At 40.5% G+C, this 17,361-nt stretch overlaps 1 protein-coding gene across 5 annotated transcripts in view; it reads right to left on the bottom strand.

Moving 5' to 3' along the window:
* The window catches only part of NCALD (neurocalcin delta), a 468,302-nt gene that overhangs the window by 194,795 nt on the left and 256,146 nt on the right, over positions 1-17,361 (bottom strand). For 3 of the 5 annotated variants that reach the window (XM_061439257.1, XM_061439262.1, XM_061439260.1), the window contains exon 4: positions 170-257. The exons of the other annotated variants lie outside the window; for them this stretch is intronic. The gene's annotated coding sequence lies outside the window, so the exon portion shown is untranslated. The remainder of the gene's footprint in view (positions 1-169; positions 258-17,361) is intronic. 5 annotated transcript variants of the gene reach the window in all.

Here is a 17,361-nt window from a genome sequence, read left to right as displayed (position 1 = left end):
CTTCATGACAAAGCTTTAATGGCAGATATAAACTAGCATTTTCTATTTACCAAATACCAGAAACATTTAACACACAACAACTTAACCAGGATGCAACATCTTTGCATTCTGAATCATAATTTACACAATTCAAAACCCAGGCATTTGAAAGGTTAAAAAAGTAACTCACAATATGCAGTCACGCAGTGTCCCGGGTCTCAGAGCCTTCCACAGCTGTAAGGCCAGATTTGCTCGCCGGCAGTTCTCTGGCCCTGCAACTGAGATCACTCATAATTAATGAATAATTTACTTGAACACTTGACAGCTCAGTAAGCGGTTTATGAAAGGCTGTTACTTTTACTTCTTCTGTAGTTGCCTTTGCAAACAGGAAACAGGAAACACACCTACAAGAGCACTGACAGACCTCAGCTTAATTGGTCTTTTCTCAAAGTACTCAGTGGAGAGTCTTGTACCACAGACATGATATGTCCCTAAAAGAGCAATACTCAGATCCTTCTATTGCAGAATTTAAAATCTTTTAGACAGATGCCATGCAGGCAATTTATTACAAGCATTTTAGTAACATTCAGGCCTTATGACCTTAATCCTGGAAGGACTATAAATTTCAGAATATGTATATAATATTTATAAATATATACATATCAACACATATATGTGTATATATAAGTACAAATATATAATACATTAAGCAATATATTATTTAAATATGGATTATTTAAAACAATAAGCAGCATATTAAAGTAATATATATAATTTTCCTGGAATATATGTGGAAACTATCATTTAGGCATCTTTTGTCTACACGTAACAGAAACCCAGCTCAAAATCCCTTAAACAAATAAATAACAAAACAAGAAAATATTTTGGTTTATTGAGTTGGGGAAGAAAAACCTGGATATAGGTCTGGTTTTAGGAAAACAGAGTTTCACTATTTATATCTCTTGATTCTCTGCAAGTCTCTTAGCATGGTATTTTCTGTAGAGTGACTTTACCTTCTGGCTGCCTTTCCTCTTGGTGCAAACAAATAACTTCATTGATTCAAGATCACACATCCATCTTCCAAGAGGGCAGCGTTAGCGTGCTGCCAGTCTCAAGCTCTGAAGTCATTCTGATTGCCCATCACTGAATCAGTCACTGTACTTGTCTGAACGGCTTTAATCAAGCCTTATCCTTGTAAGAGGTGACAGCCTCTCTCTCTGTCTCTCAGTCACTCAGTCATGTCTGACTCTTTTTGATCCCATGGACTGTAGCCTGCCAGACTCTTCTGTCCATGGAATTTTCCAAGCCAGAATACTGGAATGGGTAGCCATCCTACTCCAGGGGATCTTCTCCTGAGTCTTTTGAGTCTCCTGCATTGGCAGGCAGGTTCTGTACCACTGGTTCCACCTGGGAAACCCAGAGATGAGGGTAGGATGTTCCAAAGAAAAATCACATGGAAGGGCATTCAGGTTACTAAGAGAAAGGGACAAGGGGGAAAGGAATATTGGAGGAAATCAACAAATGTCTGCCATGACAATGTTTGGCAATAATCCGAAGATTGGTATTTGAGGATGTGTATCTATGAAAATACTGGATCTTGGGTTACTACTGCACAATTACACTCATCTCACAATTACACTCGGAGAAGGCAATGGCAACCCACTCCAGTACTTTTGCCTGGAAAATCCCATGGATGGAGAAGCCTGGTAGCCTGTAGTCCATGGGGTCGCTAAGAGTCGGACACGACTGAGCGACTTCACTTTCACTTTTCATTTTCATGCATTGAAGAAGGAAATGGCAACCCACTCCAGTGTTCTTGCTTGGAGAACCCCAGGGATGGGGGAGCCTGGTGGGCTGCCATCTATGGGGTCGCACAGAGTTGGACACGACTGAAGCTACTTAGCAGTAGCAGCAGCACATGCTAGTAAAATAATGCTCAAAAATCTCCAAGCCAGGCTTCAGCAATATGTGAACTGTGAACTTCTTGATATTCAAGCTGGTTTTAGAAAAGGCAGAGGAACCAGAGATCAAATTGCCAACATCCGCTGGATCATGGAAAAAGCAAGAGGGTTCCAGAAAAACATCTATTTCCGCATTATTGACTATGCCAAAGCCTTTGACTGTGTGCATTACAATAAACTGTGGGAGACCTGCCTCTTGAGAAATCTGTATGCAGGTCAGGAAGCAACAGTTAGAACTGGACATGGAACAACAGACTGGTTCCAAATAGGAAAAGGAGTATGTCAAGGCTGTATATTGTCACCCTGCTTATTTAACTTATATGCAGAGTACATCATGAGAAACGCTGGACTGGAAGAAACACAGCTGGAATCAAGATTGCCGGGAGAAATATCAATAACCTCAGATATGCAGATGACATCACCCTTATGGCAGAAAGTGAAGAACTAAAGAGCCTCTTGATGAAAGTGAAAGTGGAGAGTGAAAAAGTTGGCTTAAAGCTCAACATTCAGAAAATGAAGATCATGGCATCCGGTCCCATCACTTCATGGGAAATAGATGGGGAAACAGTGGAAACAGTGCCAGACTTTATTTTTCTGGGCTCCAAAATCACTGCAGATGGTGACTGCAGTCATGAAATTAAAAGACGCTTACTCCTTGGAAGGAAAGTTATGATCAACCTAGACACCATATTCAAAAGCAGAGACATTACTTTGTCAACAAAGGTCCATATAGTCAAGGCTATGGTTTTTCCAGTGGTCATGTATGGATGTGAGAGTTGGACTGTGAAGAAGGCTGAGTGCCGAAGAATTGATGCTTTTTAACTGTGGTGTTGGATAAGACTCTTGAGAGTCCCTTGGACTACAGGGAGATCCAACCAGTCCATTCTGAAGAAGATCAGCCCTGGGATTTCTTTGGAAGGAATGATGCTAAAGCTGAAACTCCAGTACTTTGGCCACCTCATGCGAAGAGTTGACTCATTGGAAAAGACTCTGATGCTGGGAGGGATTGGGGGCAGGAGGAGAAGGGGATGACAGAGGATGAGATGGCTGGATGGCATCACTGACTTGATGGACATGAGTCTGAGTGAACTCCGGGCGTTGGTGATGGACAGGGAGGCCTGGCGTGCTGCAATTCATGGGGTTGCAAAGAGTCGGACACGACTGAGCAACTGAACTGAACAGAACTGAAAGATGTCTGAAAGAGAATGAGCTGAGGTTCAAGAGATACTGATTACCCAAATCTTTGCATTTAGTAAGATTTTCTATTAACATTATGTTTTTATGTTTGCTAAGAAAATAATAGTTCAGAATTTTTTCACTTTGTTTATGAAACACATATAGTGTATAAAGTGTGCTTGCATACAATCTTCCACCTTGTTATTCAAACAACCCTGCTAGGTAGATAGATAACCTTGGCAGAAGCTTAGAGAGTAGGGTAGATACTGCTCTTAACTCTCCAACACTCAGTCTGCTCTTTGTTCTACCTGGACCTTGATTTTCCTCAGGGCAGCAATTTGCCCTGTTTAAACTACAGCTAAGGATGGGCAGGTAGAACACTTTGGGCCCTGGACATGTAAGTTGAAAGTACTAGGTAGAGCTTCGGGAACAGCTCTATTAAAGGGCTCTGGTGTTTACTTTTTGCCCTTCCCCTTCCAATGCCTGAAACACCAGTAAAATGCCAGAGGTGGAGCCGTATCTTGCAACCACGGAATGACAAGTATACCACATGCTGGGAAGACCAAATTGAAAGGAAAGCCACTATACTGGGCCTTGTCTGCCTCCTCCTGGGCTATTAGATGAGAAAAACCTCTATATTGTTAAGCCACCATAGAAGGGCTCTTGTTCCGCGCAACTAAACATACACCTTATACAAAGAAGCTTAACAATCTGGCTATGACAGATCAAGGCTTAACCCCAGGTTTCTTGACTCTCTGTGTTGCCTCTCCATAAGCAGAATCCATACTCTGAATACCATACAGACAGGCATTTTAAATTTATGCTTTCTTTTTAACAAATAGCTCGTTTAAATGATCTGAGTCATAGCTATGATGCCAAGAGGGGATTCTCTCACCATTCTTCTGTTTTTGGTTTCTTTAGCTTTTTAACATGTAACACTCATGCACTTGCAAAATTTCTAAGACAAGAATGCCTTGGCTGCAGAAAAACAAACCTACGGTCATTTGACCAAAATTTCTTTCAAGACTACCTAAGGGAGAATTGACCATCTTCCCAGATTTAGCCATGGATGAGTTTTCTCCCTAGACTTTCTCACTGACTTAGTTATTAAAAGACAACAGAAGACTTCTGGTGTCTGGCTCCATGTATAATAAGCTTGGAAGTCACCACTCTCTCTTAACAACAAATAGGAATCAACAACTCTTCTTGGTTTCATAAACCGCTGCACCCAAGATTGGAGAGACCAGCAGGGGAATACAGGAAGTCTCAGAGACTTGATAGCAGAAACCACCGCATGAAGCCCTGTACCAGGAAAAGAAAACCTGAACTGTGATTGACCAACTGCTGGAGTCTCCGTGAGGACAACTCTGAGAGTTCAACACTTCAAGGGGACACAGTCATGATGGAGGGCAGTCCTTACAATACTGTGAGATTTACTTCAAGGAGCTCTACCAGATTCCCACAGTAAATACCAGAGAAAAGTCAGTTCAGGTTTCCGGAATAGAGTGTGTAAAAGAGCATTTTGAAATATGCCGGAGCACTCCGTTCTTGTCCTCAGGGGAAACTAGTTACCAGAGTCTAACCTGCAAGTGCATCCTCAGAACCCAACTGACCTGGAGAAGGGAAATACTCAGCTTCAGACTCCTCCAGGCATCCACCATGGGAGAAGGGACTACTCAACTGCAACCCACTCTAGCCATCCTGTACCACCTACGTGAGGAGAAAAAGCTGAGAAACACTCATGAAGATCGCAGTCTAGAGGCACAGGCTCACCAAAACACTGAGTGAGACCTGATCATAGGATACATAGAATATTTCTTTTCCCTGAAAACTCATGACCACATTACTGAAAATCTATTTACAGCAGTTTCTTTTACTCACTACAACATGTCTGGCTATCAAGAAAAAATTACAAGGCTTGCCAAAAGAAAAAGAAAAAAAAGCCTACACAATTTTTAGAGACAGAGAACCAAAACCAGCATGGCTGGGAAGCCGGAACTAAAAGATAACAGAGCTCTCATGAAGGTTGGAATAATTTACCAAGCAAAAAGTCAAGGAGGAGCCACACCTGAAGATCAATTCCAGAGGGATTAAGGATTTATCTGTGAAAAGCAAAATGTTAGAAGAAAATATAGGAGAACATCTTTCTGCCTTCCAAATGGGGAAAGAGTTCTTAAGGCACAAAACAGCTAATCACCAAAGGACAGACTGATAAATTTGCCTGCTCTACTATAAAGGTTTTCTGTTTATCAAAGGTACAATAAAGAAAGCAGAAGACACGCCAATGTATGAGACAAGTTTGCAACATACGAAATCAACAAAAGATCAGTATTCAGATTATATAAAGACATGTTACAAACCAGTAAGAAAAGACAATGCAATAGGAAAACAATCAACGGATCTGATGTATCATCCCAGAAGAGAATAATATGAATGGTGAATGGATGGTTTTCTTTCTTTCTTTCTGATCAGACTTTTATTTTCTCTTCTTACTTTATTGCATTGTTTAGAACTTCTAGTACTATGTTGAATAGGCGTTGTGAAAGAGAACATTCCTACCTCGCTCCTAATCTTATGAGGAAAGGATTTAGTCTTCCACTGGTAAGTGTGCTGTTAGCTGCAAGTGTTTCATAGATGTTTAAAAAAGCAATTTTAGAAAGTTTCCTTCTATTCCAATTTTTCTGAAAGCTTTTTTTTTTTTTATCATGAATGGGTGCTGAATATTCTCAAACGATTTTTCTGCTTCGATTAGTATAATTGGGATACTTTTTCTTTATACTGTTTATATGGTAGATTACACTGACTGCTTTTCATACTGAATGATCTTTGCATTGCTAGAATAAACATCACTTGATCACAATACATAATTATTTTTATATACTGCTGAATGCTATGTATCAATATTTTGTTAAGGGATTTTGCATCCATCTTCATGAGAGTCATCAGTCTCTAGCTGTCTTGTTGTACTGTCTTTTTCAAGTTTAGTTATTAGAATTGCTTCTTATAATGAATTGAGAAGTGTTCCCTTCTCTGACATTTACTGGAAGAGATTTATAGAAATAATGTTTGTGAACCGTGAACTTCCAGATGTTCAAGCTGGTTTTAGAAAAGGCAGAGGAACCAGAGATCAGATTGCCAACATCTGCTGGATCATCGAAAAAGCAAGAGAGTTCCAGAAAAACATTTATTTCTGCTTTATTGACTATGCCAAAGCCTTTGACTGTGTGGATTACAATAAACTGTGGAAAATTCTGAAAGAGATGGGAATACCAGACCACCTGACCTGCCTCTTGAGAAATCTGTTTGCAGGTCAGGAAGCAACAGTTAGAACTGGACATGGAACAACAGACTGGTTCCAAATAGGAAAAGGAGTATGTCAAGGCTGTATATTGTCACCCTGCTTATTTAACTTATATGCAGAGTACATCATGAGAAACACTGGGCTGGATGAAGCACAAGCTGGAATCAAGATTACTGGGAGAAATACCAATAACCTCAGATACGCAGATGACACTGCCCTTATGGCAGAAAGTGAAGAAGAACTCAAAAGCCTCTTGATGAAAGTGAAAGAGGAGAGTGAAAAAGTGAGCTTAAAGCTCAACATTCAGAAAACGAAGATCATGGCATCTGGTCCCATCACTTCATGACAAACAGATGGGGAAACAGTGGAAACAGTGTCAGACTTTATTTTTTTGGATTCCAAAATCACTGCAGATGGTGATTGCAGCCATGAAATTAAAAGACTCTTACTCCTTGGAAGAAAAGTTATGACCAACCTAGATACCATATTCAAAAACAGAGACATTACTTTGCCAACAAAGGTCCATCTAGTCAAAGCTATGGTTTTTCCAGTGGTCATGTATGGATGTGAGAGTTGGACTATAAAGAAAGCTGAGCGCTAAAGAATTGATGCTTTTGAACTGTGGTGTTGGAGAAGACTCTTGAGAGTCCCTTGGACTGCAAGGAGATCCAACCAGTCCATCCTAGGGGAGATCAGTCCTGGGTGTTCATTGGAAGGACTGATGTTGAAGCTGAAACTCCAATACTTTGGCCACCTGATGTGAAGAGCTAATTCACTGGAAAAGACCCTGATGCTGGGAAAGATTGGGGGCAGGAGGAGAAGGGGACGACAGAGGATGAGATGGTTGGATGGCATCACCAACTCAATGGATATGGGTTTGGGTGGACTCCAGGATTTGGTGATGGGCAGGGAGGCCTGGCGTGCCGCAGTTCATGGGGTTGCAATGAGTCGGACACGACTGAGCGACTGAACTGAACTGAATTGAACTCCTTTAAATATTTGGTAGACTTTTCCAGTGAAATCTTCTGGAGCTTTCTGTTTGGCAAGTTTCTAAACTAATTCAATTTCCTTAGTTGTAAGGCTATTTAAATTATCTATCTTCTTAACAACTTGCAATTGTGCTTTTCAGGAAGTTGGTCCGTTTTACATAAGTTGTGAAACTTGTATGTGTAGACTTATTTGTCTGAAATATTTTTACTTTTCTTTTGATGTCAGGAGGTCTATGGTGATATCTCCTTTTTGATAGCAGATATTGGTAATTTGGGGCTTTCCAGATGGCACAGTGGTAAAGAATCTGCCTGCCAAGGCAGGAGACACCGGAGACTCAGAGGATTCTATCCATGGGTTGGGAAGATTCCCTGGAGGAGGAAATGGCATCCCACTCCAGTATTCTTGCCTGGAGAATTCCATGGACAGCAGAGCCTGGCGGGCTGCAATGGGGTTGCAAACAGTTGGACACAACTGAGCACACAAGCATGCTTACTGGCAATGTGTCTTTTCTTTCTTTGATAGTGTTGCTAAAGACGGATCAATTTTGTCACCCTTTTCAAAGAAGCAGTTTTTTGCTTGATATATTTTCCTTATTATTTTTCTGTTTTCAGTGTCATTGATTTCTGGTCTTATCTTTACTATGTTCTTCTTTATGCTTGTTTTGGGTTCATCTTACTCTTTTTTTCCCCTATAGTTTCTTTTAAAAATTCATTTCTGGAAGTGGGAGCTTAGAGTATTGATTTGAGACTTTTCTCTTTTTAAAGTAAATATTTAGTGCTATAGATTTCCTCTCAGAACTGCTTTAGCTGAGTCTCCCAAATTTTGATATATTGTATTTTCATTCACTTCAATGTATTTGCTTTTAAATTTCTTTATGACTTCCTCTTTGACCCACAGGTTACTTGGAAAATTGTTGGTTTTTTCCCCAAATGTTTAGAGAATTTGCTGTCATCTCTCTGTTACTGATTTCCATTTTGATTCCACTGTAATTCAGAGAATAATACACTCTTTATGATCTTGAGAGTTTTAAAAAATTTGTTGAAGCTAGTTTTTACGGTTTATGGTGAATCTTGGCGTATATTTTGTGGTGCTTGAAAAGAACATCTTTTCTGCTGTTGTTGGTTAGATTCTATAAATGTAAATTAGAACTAGTTGATTGGTAGTGTTGTGTTCATCTCCATGACTGCTAGTTTTCTATTTGTTCTATTAATTGCTGAGAGAGGTATACTGAGGCTTCCAATTCTAATTGTGGATTTGTCTATTCCAGCAGCTTTTGCAACTTTGTTTTACATATTTTGTTCTGTTGTTTGGGACACATTTAGGATCTGCATGCAAAATATGTATCTTTGCTGTCTTTTTGACTCTTTTGTCATCATGTAATGTCTCTCTCTGTTCTTGATCATTTTCTTTGCTTTGAAATCTTCTTTATCTGATTTTAGTATAATCACTCCTTCTTTCTTTTGGTTAATGTTTGCAGGGTATATCCATCTTTTTACTTTCACACTCTATACTATTTTATTTGAAGGTAGTTTCTTGTAGATGTAATACAGTTGAGTCATTTTTTTAGTCAACTGTGTTAATCTCCATCTAATAAATTATTTATTTAGACTGTCTATATTTAATGATATTCTTGAGCTAAAGTATGTCATTATATTTTTTGTTTTCTGTATGTTCTCTATTTTTTTTTCTTTATTTTCATTTTCCAATATTATTGTGGATACTTGAACATTTTCCAGAGTTCCATCCACAGTGTTTCTTTCAGTATAACTCTTTGTAAAGCTTATTTAATAGCTGCTCTCCAAAAGATTTGTGGACACAGTGGGGGAAGAAGAGGGTGGGACGAATGAGATAGTAGCATGGAAGCATATACATTAGTTCAGTTCAGTTCAGTTCAGTCGCTCAGTCGTGTCTGACTCCCTGCAACACCATGAATCGCAGCATGCCAGGCCTCCCTGTCCATCACCAACTCCTGGAGTTCACCCAGACTCACGTCCATCAAGTCAGTGATGCCATCCAGCCATCTCATCCTCTGTCATCCCCTTCTCCTCCTGCCCCCAATCCCTCCCAGCATCAGAGTCTTTTCCAATGAGTCAACTCTTCACATGAGGTGGCCAAAGTCCTGGAGTTTCAGCTCTAGCATCATTCCTTCCAAAGAAATCCCAGGGCTGATCTCCTTCAGAATGGACTGGTTGGATCTCCTTGCAGTCCAAGGGACTCTCGAGAGTCTTCTCCAACACCACACTTCAAAAGCATCAATTCTTCAGTGCTCAGCCTTCTTCACAGTCCAACTCTCACATCCATACATGACCACAGGAAAAACCATAGCCTTGACTAGATGAAACTTTGTTGGCAAAGTCATGTCTCTGCTTTTGAATATGCTATCTAGGTTGGTCATAACTTTCCTTCCAAGGAGTAAGCGTCTTTTAATTTCATGGCTGCAATCACCATCTGCAGTGATTTTGGAGCCCCAAAAATAAAGTCTGACACTGTTTCCCCATCTATTTCCATGAAGTGATGGGACCGGATGCCATGATCTTAGTTTTCTGAATGTTGAGCTTTAAGCCCACTTTTTCACTCTCCACTTTCACTTTCATCAAGAGGCTGTTTAGTTCCTCTTCACTTTCTGCCATAAGGGTGGTGTCATCTGCATATCTGAGGTTATTGGTATTTCTCCCAGCAATCTTGATTCCAGCTTGTGCTTCTTCCAGTCCAGCATTTCTCATGATATACTCTGCATAGAAGTTAAATACGCAAGGTGAAAATATACAGCCTTGACGTACTCCTTTTCCTATTTGGAACCAGTCTGTTGTTCCATGTCCAGTTCTAACTGTTGCTTCCTGATCTGCATACAAATTTCTCACCACATGTTAAATAGATAACTAGTGGGAAGTTGCTGTATAACACAGGGAGCTTAACCTGGTGCTCTGTGACAAACTAGAGGGGTGAGCGAGAGGTTCAAGAGGGAAGGGAGATATATATTCTTCTGGCTGATTCATGTTGTTGTACAGCAGAAGCCAACACAGCAATGTAAAACAATTATCCACCAATTAAAAATAAATTAAAAAAAAAGATAAATGGGTATATAACAAGGAAATTAAGATACCAGCATAAAAGTAAGAGGAAAAAGCCTTCTCACATTTCCTTCTACTGCTTTCCCAGTTCCATTGTCACTCCAGTCTAACAAATGCATAAATAAAATTCACACACACACACAAATTGCTCTCCATATTACATTAAATATACATAACTGAACAATGCATTGTTGTTAATATTGTATAAGTTAAAGTAAACCCCTTACCTCCCTTTACATCCCTTTACTCTCCCTCTTTCTAAAATAATTTTTTAAAAATCTCCTTGCATTGAAAATCATATCAGGCAGTGTTATAATTTTTGCTTCAATCATCGAACCTAATTTTAAAAACTTAAGGAAACTTTCAAAGAAGGCAATGGCACCCCACTCCAGTACTTCTGCCTAAAAAATCCCATGGATGGAGGAGCCTGGTAGGCTGCAGTCCATGGGGTCGCTAAGAGTTGGACACGACTGAGCGACTTCATTTTCACTTTTCCCTTTCATGCACTGGAGAAGGAAATGGCAACCCACTCCAGTGTTCTTGCCTGGAGAATCCCAGGGACGGGGAAGCCTGGTAGGCTGCTGTCTATGGGATCGCACAGAGTCAGACACGACTGAAGCGACTTAGCAGCAGCAGCAGCAAGGAAAGTTTATTATACTTACTCCTATTTTTATTCTTTGTATTATTTTTCTTCCTTCTTATTATTCCAAGAGACCTTCTTTTATCATTTCCTCTTTGTTTGGAGAATTTTCTTTAGCTATTTTCTAAAGATAAGCCTGCTGGTGACAAATTTCTATACTTTTCTTCAACTAAGCCTGTTTTAATTTCTTCTTCATTTCTGAAGGATATTTTTACTGGATATAGAATTCTGGATTGACAGTTCTCTTTCAGCATTTGAAAAATATTCTGCCACTTTCTTCTGGCCTTCATGATTTCTAATGACAAATCCACTGTCATTCTAATTATTTCCCCCCACAGAAACGATTCCATTTCACTCTCGCTATTTTCAAGATCTTTTCCTTGACTTTATTTTTCATTAGTTTGGCTATAATATCTTAGTGTTGATTTCTCTGGGTTAATCTTGGTGGGATTTCACTCAACTTCTTGACAGTATAGGTCTGTGTTTTCTGCCAAATTTGGCAAACTTTCAGCCTTAAAAAATACCTTTTTAGCCTTGTTCTCTTTCTCTCTTTCCAGGATGCTGATGGTACATTTGCTAAACAATTTTCTGTTTGGGTGGTGGGGGGGAGGTGGTAATTTCCAACATTTTATCTGTAAATTCACTGATTCTTTCCTCTGTCCCCTCCAGTCTACTGTTGAGCCCATGAATTGAATTTTTTTTTACTTCATTTATTACAATTTTCAATTTCTAGCAAACTGGAAAATGATAATAAAATTTCAAAAAGAACACAAAAAATCAAGCCAAAAAAAATTTTTTTTTGAAGTTGCAAAAGGAAACAGCTGTCTTCCACTTCCTAAGAAGTGAACACTTTGATCAGTAGGTAAGGGGTCTTGCTTTCATTCAATAGCCCTCTGTTAGAACATGCTCTGGGGTTTTCTCTCCAGAGCAATGTAGCTGTTCTGGGCATGACTACCTCGAGGAGACAAGACAGGCGGTTGAGGTAGGAACAAGCAGTATTTCAGCAGTGTTTACCAGTGCTATGAAGTTTTCTTCTGACATTTTCAGTCCAACCCCACCTCATTACTTCAGTCCTTCAGCTCCCTCAGATCCTACACTCTGCATAGATTTTTATACTTTTCTCTCCTCTGGCATACTTTTCCTCTGGCATCTGCTTGTTTACCTGGTCTCTTATCCACTTTTGCTTGCACTATGACATTTCATGCATGTGTGGGTTCCCTGACCCAGCTCCTTGACTGGTGGTGCTCTTGACCTAGCTAAGCACCACCTACACATTTCAATGGGTTTACTTTTATCAGCACTTATGTTGTCCTCCAAAGATCTCCGGATCTTTCTTCTTCTCCGGATCTTTCTTTCTTCTCTTCAAGTTGGGGGTGAAGGAGGCTGATTTTAAAACCCCAGTCTCCTCTCTCTAGGATTCAGTTCTGTGAGATCACCAGCTGCTTTTGATACATGCTCCTTCCATCCCAAGCCCCACAGCTAGAGGCAGGAAGAGAAATGGGTGGGAGGACAAATTAACACTGAAAAGCTTGATAAATACTAACAGCAAACACTAAAAATAACTAGGCAGAAGTAGTCTACTTTTAGGAATTTCATTTGTGCCTTTGTGTTGGGGGCAAGGAGGAGGGGGAGAGACAGTGCTGTGGAGAGGGGGCTGGGGATGTTGATGCTCTGGAGGAGGAGGCACTAGGAGCTTCCTCAGGCAGACAGTACTACCCAACCTCTCCCCAAAATAGCTCCTTCTCTTTCTCAGCTTTCTCAGGCTTCTGCAGCTCTGCAAATGGCTCCCTCCCTGTGCTGCAAACAAGCATCCCTGCTCTTGCCAGCAGAGAGGAAAAGCAGCTAAGAGATTGCAGGCTGCTTTGCTTCTCAGCCTCACCCTCTCCCAATTGCAGACTATCCTGGCCATCTTTTGACTTTGGCTCCTGGAGATTAGAGGGTGATTGGAATCAGAGTGAGTTGCCTACATATCAGCAAGTCCCCAGTATGCTAGGTGTGACATGGCAAAGTCATTAACTCCACATGACACAATCTGCATGGCGGAGACAGAAAATCACAGATTAGGAATTTTACATGTCCCCAGAAATGCTGTCTAGGACTGGCAGTCAATGTCACTTCTAAGACAGTGCCGTGGATAAATGACCCTGATCATTCATTCCACGGCTAAGATCTCATGATTTAACAAAATGGAGGAGAGAAAGTCTGTTCAGTTCTGTTTCTGTCATTTTTCTTTTCCCTAGTGAGAAATTCAATTATGTTATGAATCAATATGGATCACTAGAGCTGGAGGAAAATACAATGTGAGGGAAATAAATGGTTCCTGCTTAGATGAATTACATGCAGTTTTGAGCTCTGCATCATATCTGACCTGTGCAACCAGCAGAAAAGGGAATATCTCAAGCCTGAGTTTTTCCCCTACTGCTCCCCTAACCCTTCCTTCATACCACACACTCTCAATAGCACAGTTGCACAGCAAAAAAGAAATAAAAAGTGTTTCTTTCTTTTCCCTGCTCTCAAAGTTTCCACCTCTTTATCTATCAACCCCTCCTTCAGTCATGACTTGGATGGAGAAGGAGCCTCTTCCATGCAAAGGTTGATCTCTCTATTTATGTCCACATTCTCTCCCCACCTCCCAGCATCATCCACAGCTTGATCCATCCCTTAATCCCCTTCACTCCTCTTATATGGAGTGATGCTACTCAAGATGCTACTTCCTTCATCTCCTTCTCTGAAGCTGAAAAAGCTTCAACCTCTCTAATCTTATAAATCTGCCTTCTAGTTCGTTACATTTTACCAACCCATTTCTCTCCTCCTCTTCTTTATCATGCTTCCTAAAAGAAGGGTCTACACTGATTATTTCCAAATCCATTCCTTTATTTACTGCTTAACCCACAAAATCAGACCTTCATCTGCCTTCTCCAAAGTGCCTAATGACTTCCAGGTTGCCAAATGCAATGACCTTGATCTTTCTGCTTAGCTCTCATGAATCCCACTCTGCACTCTGATGCCATGATGGTACAACATCCTAGCTTTCCTGGGACCCATCTGTCCATTCCTAGGCTCTTCCACTATCTTGTCTCCTGACCATCCATAAACATGGGCAATTTCCAGATTTAATAAACAAAAATATAGACTGTCCAGTTAAATATGAATTTCAGATCAGCAATGAATAAGTATGTCCTAAATATTTCATGGTATAGTCTTATACTAAAGCATTATTCCTTTAACCAAGCATCCTGTATTTTACAGACAACTCCACAGTATTTGTTTCTTTAATGCTCATCTCCGCAAATTTCCTCCCTCATTGATGCTTTCTATGCCCTAGTCTTCATGATTATCTTATCTCAGATCATTTCTAAACCTTCATCTCTAGCACCAATCCCCCCTCCCCCACTTTCTCCCTCTCTCTTCATCTGATATGTTTCTCTGTTTTGCCTTTGATATTATATAGCATTTTCAGTTCATTATACATAACACTGAACTTATTTTAGACCTCAAATCTACTTCTCTACCTGGCTTCTCTATCTCTAGTAATATCTTCTCCAGCCTTCTAATCACCTCAGCCTTAAATCTAGTAGCCTTCCTAGTCAACTGGATGAATCTTAGTCAATTTTATCCTCACCAGCTTTCTTAGATCTTTCTTCCCATTTCTATGGATACTGCTAACTTGTAGTCATTTCAGTATGACTACAAATCACCCAGGCTATCCAGGTTATTGAAATCACCTTCTGATTAGTCCCCCTAATTCTATCCTCACTCACCTTTCATCTCTCCACAAACTGTCACTCAGTTAACATCCTAATTAAAGTGCCAATATGGATATGCCACTTTCTTGGTCAAGGAAGCTTCCTGCTGGTTCCTGGTTAAAGTTCAAGTTCCCTAGCCAGCATTTAGGGACATCTATGAGTTGACTTTTCTCCCCTTACCTCCTGTGGGCACATCTATGCACCCTAAACTCAAGGCATATCAGAACACATTGTTAGGGCCTTCCTATCAGTTTGCTTACACTTCAGTTCAGTTCAGTTGCTCAGTCGTGTCCAACTCTTTGCAACACCATGAATTGCAGCACGCCAGGCCTCCCTGTCCATCACCAACTCCCGGAGTTCACTGAGACTCACGTCCATCGAGTCAATGATGCCATCCAGCCATCTCATCCTCTGCCGTCCCCTTCTCCTCCTGCCCCCAATCCCTCCCAGCATCAGAGTCTTTTCCAATGAGTCAACTCTTCACATGAGGTGGCCAAAGTACTGGAGTTTCAGCTTTAGCATCATTCCTTCCAAAGAAATCCCAGGGCTGATCTTCTTCAGAATGGACTGGTTGGATCTCCTTGCAGTCCAAGGGACTCTCGAGAGTCTTCTCCAACACCACACTTCAAAAGCATCAATTCTTCGGCGCTCAGCCTTCTTCACAGTCCAACTCTCACATCCATACATGACCACAGGAAAAACCATAGCCTTGACTAGACAGACCTTTGTTGGCCAAGTAATGTCTCTGCTTTTGAATATGCTATCTAGGTTGGTCATAACTTTCCTTCCAAGGAGTAAGCATCTTTTATGGCTGCAGTCACCATATTACACTTAGTAGACTACTTTGAGGGCAACTCTTGCAGTTTCTGCATAAATATATGCTCACTACATGCTTGTTGAATTTGTGAAGTATTAGTCGCTCTGTCGTGTTTGACTCTGCGACACCATGGACTATAGTCCGCCAGGCTCCTCTGTCCATGGAATTCTCCAGGCAAGAATACTGGAGTGGTTAGCCATTCCCTTCTCCAGGGAATCTTCCTGACCCAGGGATTGAACCCAGGTCTCCTGCATTGAATTTGTGAAGTCAGTTCTAAATTATATACATCAACAGGATGAAGTGATTAAATCTACAAATCACTTATATGATAATGCAAGTGGATGTACTTTTCCACAAACCCATTGCTGGCTTACTTTAAATATGGGTGATGTCAAGCTCTCATAAGCATCTTATATCCTTTAATGTCAAGTCACAGCTGGATTTTGATAGGACTCCGGGGCAGGGACTGACACAGACCCCATCCACTCTCGCTCTCAGCAGCTTCTCTTGACTTACTTTTTAAACTGAATTCTTCCCCATTTCTCTCTTTTCTTACACATGGAAAGTTATAATATTCTCTGTAAACATCCTTGAATTCTATTACATAAATCTCCAAATAACTACATATTCTAAATTGCTGCCAACCCCACATGCTGCTTCAAAAACATCTGAGCACTTTAATAATTTAAATCAGGGGTCTTCTATGGGCCAGATTAATAAACATTTTCAGCTTTGCAGTCTCTGCTGCAACTACTCAATTTGCTATTGTGTCAGAAGGCAGCCTTGTTGACACAAAAACAAATGAGCCAGTCTGTACGCCTATAAAACTTTACCTACAAAAATAGGCAGCCGACATGTGGGTCATTGTCTGCCAACTCCAAACCTAAATCAAGCTTCTGGTGAACAAGTGACTTCATACTTTCTTTACAAACTCTTTCATTGTGGTCACTTGATTAGAAAGAACACTAGAATTTCACTTGATATGGTCTTTTCTTTTTTTAAAGGTTACAGTTAAACCAAATTCAGGACCCTGATTGAGGGAGGGGACATAAGAAGTGGGCACTGGAAGCTCTCTCTGAGACTCTCCCCCCAGCCCTGTGGATACTACCCAAGGATGGGGGCAGGACAAGGTCAATGGACTGAGGAACTCACTCTCCTTGGGCACATATTTTCAGGGGGCACCAAAAAGCTTAGTAATCAAAATAAATGTTTTAATGCAATATTTTTAAAAATCAACATTATTTTCAATTGATGTTTTGTTTATCATAGACTTTTTTCTTTTTTTTGCATTAGCTTTGATTTTTAAAAATATTGCATCGGGATTTCCCTGGTGGTCCAGTGGTTAAGACTCCATGCTCCCAATGCAGGGGACCTGGGTTCAATCCCTGGTCAGGAAACCAGATCCCACATGCTGCAGCTAAGACCTGGCACAGCCAAATAAAATACATATATATATATATACACACATACACATACACACACACACACAAACACATTGTATTAGGCATTATTTATCTCGATTATGAAATTTCATGGGTATATGGTGTCCTCTTTAATTTGGGGCCAGAACGAGTGCCCCACCCATCTTCCTCCCCATTCCTTAGCACCAGCTCTATGTCACCCTGTGGATGTATTATTAGCACCCCTCCTCCTTTCAGAGAACAATGTACATCTATTTAA

This window comes from Bos javanicus, chromosome 14, assembly GCF_032452875.1.
Source record: "Bos javanicus breed banteng chromosome 14, ARS-OSU_banteng_1.0, whole genome shotgun sequence".
NCBI classification, from domain to species: domain Eukaryota; kingdom Metazoa; phylum Chordata; class Mammalia; order Artiodactyla; family Bovidae; genus Bos; species Bos javanicus.
This window is presented reverse-complemented; position numbering and strand designations above follow the sequence as displayed.